Genomic DNA, 6,000 nt, shown 5'->3' with positions numbered 1-6,000 from the left:
GAACTTAACCCGGGGTACCATGGTATACCACAAATGTCCCGGAGGGGGTGTTGTCTTGCTTTTGTTAAGTACTTAACCTGAGGTACCACTGTAATAATAATAATAATTTATTGCTTATACCCCACCCATCTGGCTGGGCTTCCCCAACGACTCTGGGCGGCTTCCAACAAAATATTAAAATACAGTAATGCATCAAACATTAAAAGCTTCCCTAAACAGGGCTGCCTTCAGATGTCTTCTAAAAGTCTAGTAGTTGTTGTTCTCTTTGACATTTGGTGGGAGGGCGTTCCACAGAGCGGGTGCCACTACCGAGAAAGCCCTCAGTCTGGTTCCCTGTAAATTGGCTTCTCGCAGTGAGGGGACCGCCAGAAGGCCCTCAGTGCTGGACTTCAGTGTCCAGGTAGAACAATGGGGGTGCAGACGCTCCTTCAGATATACTGGATTCTCGTCTTCTCACTGGGCTCCCAAATTGACAGCAGGCTTGCCAGCAGCAACCCCGATGGGTGAGCAACCAAAACAGTATCTGGGACTGGTCCAAGATCAGGGTCAACATAAGCAGAGTACACAGCAAGGGTCAGGCGAGACAGGACATCAGAGCCGTCCAAGGCCAGGTTTGGCTTGGGCTGGAGGCAGAACTGGATGTTGTTCCAGCGGCTCTTCTGGTCCAGCAATGGCGGTTTACCTGAAAAGGATATTTTAAGATGAAAATTGGCTTTTAATCCCTCTTCCAATATTAACTATATTAAGGTCTTTCAGGATCAGGTCATCAAAGAGATAAGCAATATAGACGCAGGCTGGCAGGCCACACCTCTTTGGCATAACTTAAGCAATTGACCTTGCAGAAGCTGAAAAACAGAGGCTGTTATCATCAGACCAGCAGATGAAGATGGAGCTTTAGTTATCTGGGACAGAAAGAATGACATTAAGGAAGATTTGGGATAGCTAGGCAATACGGCCCATTGTATTCATTGTGAAAATAACCCCGTGTGGAGAATAAAAAAAGACACAGCATATTTTAATAGATGAAGCACTTATTCAGGGGTATATTTCAAAATCCACTTACGAGGTTGTTGTTTTTACTGACACAGAAGGACAGAATCTCCCAATTTTATTTACTTCCTGTTATTCATAAAGGGATATTCCCAGTGCTAAGTAGACACATAGCAGTGGCTGGGGAAACCCAGTCTGATGGGCAGAGTATAAATAATAAAATTATTATTATTATTATTATTATTATTAGCAGTATGGATCCCTTCCTAAAACTGTAGCACCCTGCTTGTGGTTAACGCTTAGCTGGAATGAAATATTCAACGCAGCAATAGAGAAATTAAAATAATAATTTATTTGTCAGACAAATAAATATGAGGCACAGTGGTATATGGTTACCAAGCTCTGGCCTGGCCTCTTGCCATTCTGGCCAGCACTTATATTTCCTTAATCCAGCCCCCTTGCTCCTCCTGTGGCTGCCTCTGTCCAATCAGCCTGGTTGAAATTCCTATTGGCTGTTTGCTAGAACCAATCACAAAAGATACACCCATTTCCTTCTGTCCTTTTATGGGAAACAAAAAGCTATATATTCTTCTATCTATAAATGACAAATAAGTAGTAATATATCTTACATGTGTCTCAACAAGGAACCTTAATTACCAGCTCACCTCGCCCTATTGCCCTCCAAAACAGATGGTTAATCTTAAATTTTTATCTTAAACAGATGTCAAGGATCATCATTGAAAGATCTCCTTCCTTTGGAGGTCTCTAAACAAAAGCTTGACAAATGCTCTAATGATGTTTCCTGCTTGGCTGGGGGGGCTGGGCTGGTTGCTGATGGCCCCTGTGATCTCTTCCAACTATATGAAATAAGAATCTAGCATAAGGATTTAACATTTCTTAGCTTCTAATTCCTTTGCATAATTACATTTAAGCCAATATATTTAATACATAACATAAATAACCTTTTAAAAGGAAAAGAAATCTTAAAAGGATCTCAGTTTAAGAAAGAAACAACTTTAGAAAAAGACTTCCCAAAATACTCTCTTCCTTTCTGCCAGCTAGATGCTTTTCCATTGCTCTTGACCTTTGAACCTTAGGAAAATATGGCTCAAGTTTAATGGGAGGCACATGGTTTTATTTTACTATTTACCCACTCTTAATTATGTTTATCTCTTTTTTTATCTTCTGTAATATGTAGGGTCAGTGTAACCTTGGCTGTCAGCCTGTAATTCCCTTTTTACGACTTTGAGAATTGTTTTCTGCTATAAATCAGGGGGCCCCCTTATCCAGGAGAATAAACATCTTGCCAAGGTTCTTAGGCAGCTGCTCTTCTGCCTGGCATGAAACATTTGAAGATCTTTAAGCTCATTTTAAAATACAGGCCCTGATCAAGCCTCAATAAAAATGCAGGCTTATGATTAGATGCCTCAAAACCTTTCATGGAATATATAGATTTGTATCTGAAAGATACAACACATTTTCTTGAATTTCATCAATAAAGGTTCATTTAGGTTCAGCCAATTTTCGGCTAGCTCCTTTGGGATGAATGTGCTTTGTATAGTAAGAATCCACAGGAGGGGGCTACCCTGGTGACGGAGGATACTCTAAACAAAAAGGAAGCACATCACCAGTTTCGTTTGTGCTTTAGCAGAACTAAGTACAGTGGTGCCTCGCAAGACGAAATTAATTCGTTCCACGAGTTTTTTCGTCTTGCGATTTTTTCGTCTTGCGAAGCACGGACTTTGGAAAAGCTTCAAAAATCACCAAAGTCTTCAAAAACCTCAAAAAAGGCTACCACACCGCGTGCTATGAGTTGCTCCTCGAAGTGAATGCACGGTTTTAAGAAAAAGGAAACAAACTTGCAAGACGTTTTCGTCTTGCAAAGCAAGCCCATAGGGAAATCCGTCTTGTGAAGCAACTCAAAAAACAAAAAACTCTTTTGTTTTGCGAGTTTTTCGTCTTTCGAGGCATTCGTCTTGCGAGGTACCACTGTACTAAAGCGGGGGGGGGGGGGGGAATCAGTTTTCAGAGAGATTGAACTTGCATATTTCAGGCACAGCCTGGGGCTGCAGATTTGCACCTAAGATAGTGAATCTATTTCTTGGATATATTACTAGCAGCACACATATTAACTGGAAGCCATCTGCATAGAGGTGTACAATGGAGAGTACAATGGCAAGGAGTTTGGAATATTTTTAGTTACACTGATGAACAGACAGCTAGGCTAATATCAATTAGGGAATTTTTTAATGTTTGATGTTTTATCGTGCTTTTAATATTCTGTTGGGAGCCACCCAGAGTGGCTGGGGAAACCCAGCCAGATGGGCGGGGTATAAATAATAAATTATAATTATTACTATAACCATCTTGGGCCCTACGATTGTCGGCTGAGGGTTTCCTGGTAAGAGTGGGCGGTGGCAGCGGGCGGCGGGGATCACCGCAGGCCAGATAAACGAGTCCCTCGGGCCTTATCCAGCCCGCGGGCCTTAGTTTTGGGGACCCCTGCTCTAAAGTCACCACATTTCCTTGGAGGCCGGATCTGCTGCACCTGCGGATCCTGCCGCCTGAGGCGGTCACCATTGCAGGTGCCCCTGTTCAGCAGCGCATGCAAACCTCACCATTTCGGTCCAGCTGTGTTTCTACCTGCCCCACATCCGAGATAATCGATAGTGTCAGGTGTGGTGCAAGTGGGCATGACTTGCCCAGAATGACCCCAAACAGGGAGGCCTGGAGCAACTAAACAGTCCTGTGAGCTCCCCACCGCTGCGATATCTGGTGTTCTCCTGACGGGTTATTTTGGTGGTTAGCAGATATCAAATTAATTCTGCACCAAGTAATTTCATACAGTTAATTTTTGTAACATGATATCGATGTTGTTGAACTTGCAGAGAAATTTCCACGAGAGCCCGGAGGTGATTTTAAAAAGCAAACGAACACCAATGAAGTTTACTCTTGGTTTTGTGTGACTTTCACTCCGTACTATTCACAAAAACAATTCACAACGGACAGCGTGCTTTATGAAGCAAGGCCAGAGCTCCAGGACTTCCAAAGAACTTGATGTCCTCGTACGAACCTTTGCACGACAAGCAAAACACCCGGCAATGTGGGATTGCCTCATTTGGTACGCCGACTTGGCTTCTGGTAACAGATGCTGCTCTTGTGAAAACTGGCGTTCTGCCAGGTAAGAAAACAGAAGCTGTAGTCTGCAGGTGTGTGTAGGAACTCTATTCTCTCATGCATTTAAAGTCTGCTGTTTATAACTTTAAAGTCAGGGAAAGGGAAGAGGATGTGGGGATGAGATTGGAGTTGGGGCTGGCTCACTTGCAAAGGGCGACATATAGGGCTAGGAGATATTTGGTTTTCAAATTTGTGATATATCACCAGCTAAACATTGTGATATACTGATACAGTGGACCCTCTGGATACAAATTTAATTCATTCCAGGGGTCCAGGGGCACGCCCAAAAATCCATATCCAGAGGCACCACTTCTGCGCACATGTGCGGCATGATAGAGCGCTTCTGCGCATGCGCGAGCAGCAAAACCCGGAGAAATACTTCCGGGTTTGCCACTTTCGCAACCCGACGTTTACGTTACTCGAGAGTAACATAACCCGAGGGTCTACTGTATATCACAATGTCTGCAATAAAAATGGAGCTATGTAGAGGCATAGGACGCGGGTGGCGCTGTGGGTTAAACCACAGAGCCTAGGACCTGCCGATCAGAAGGTTGGCGGGTCGAATCCCTGCGACGGGGTGAGCTCCCATTGCTCGGTCCCTGCTCCTGCCAGCCTAGCAGTTCAAAAGCGTGTCAAAGTGCAAGTAGATAAATAGGTACCACTCCAGAGGGAAGGTAAACAGCATTTCCGTGCGCTGCTCCGGTTTGCCAGAAGCGGCTTAGTCATGCTGGCCACATGACCCGGAAGCTGTACACCGGCTCCCTCGGCCAATAAAGCGAGATGAGTGCCACAACCCCAGAGTCGGTCACGACTGGACCTAATGGTCAGGGGTCCCTTTACCCTTTACTTTTATGTAGAGGCACCAGCTGGCTTCATGGTTTCCCCCACATTGTGACTTTTGCATAGCACACACAAACATCATGATTCGCAATATATTGACAGGTCAAAAATTATGAAGCCAATACCATAATATGGACCTGAAACTGGTTTTGGGCAATATATCCCCCAGCCCTAACACACACCATGATTTGCAATATATTGTCAGGTTAAAAACTATGAAATCGATGATATCACAATATGGACTTCCAAACCGGTTTTGGACAATATATTGATATATTGCCCAACCCTAGTGACAAAAGACGTGAAAGCAAAGTTTGTGTTGGGTGGAAGTGGTAAGAGCAGGATCATGGCAGTGGCCACCTGGTCCAGCATCATGTGACCAAACAGGTGACATGGGGAAGATCTCAAGCTGGAACTGCGTGCAACGAAATCCCTCTCTCCTCACCCTTCTCCTCCCAGGATACTGCAGGGACTATTTGTGCTGGGCCTGGGGGTAACCCATGAAAAGCGATCCAGGACTGGTCCAGAATCCGAAGGTTCCTCTAGGAGTCAGTCCAACAGGGCCAAGGCAGGAAACCAGGCAAGAACAGTTACAGGATCTCAGGCAGGATCTAGCATACAGCAATGTTGCTCCCGCAACCTGGGGCAGGGTCCGACAGCCTTTTATCTTTGCCAGGGTAGCGGCGGGTCCTGATCCCCTGATGACTCACCTCCCTGTTTCACCCAAAGGCAAGCACTCTTCCTGCGAGCACTCAGATCTCTCATTGTGCTGGTCCAGGGGGGAGGTTACCGTGGGGCGAGGTCCAGGACCTGAGTTGAGGGTCGGCAGACAGTCCTCCTCGGGCGAAGCGGGGTCCACAGCGAGAAGCCGGGCAAGGACAGGAACTCTGGGGAACAGGACTGGATGCTGGCCAAAACAGCTCTTCAACGACGTTGCTCCCGCAACCTGGGACCTGGCTGACTGGCCTTTATCTTCTCTGAGGCCAGGGGCGG

The sequence above is a fragment of the Podarcis cretensis genome (genome assembly GCF_951804945.1).
Source record: "Podarcis cretensis genome assembly, chromosome: 14".
In the NCBI taxonomy this organism is placed as follows: Eukaryota; Metazoa; Chordata; class Lepidosauria; order Squamata; family Lacertidae; genus Podarcis; species Podarcis cretensis.
This window is presented reverse-complemented; position numbering follows the sequence as displayed.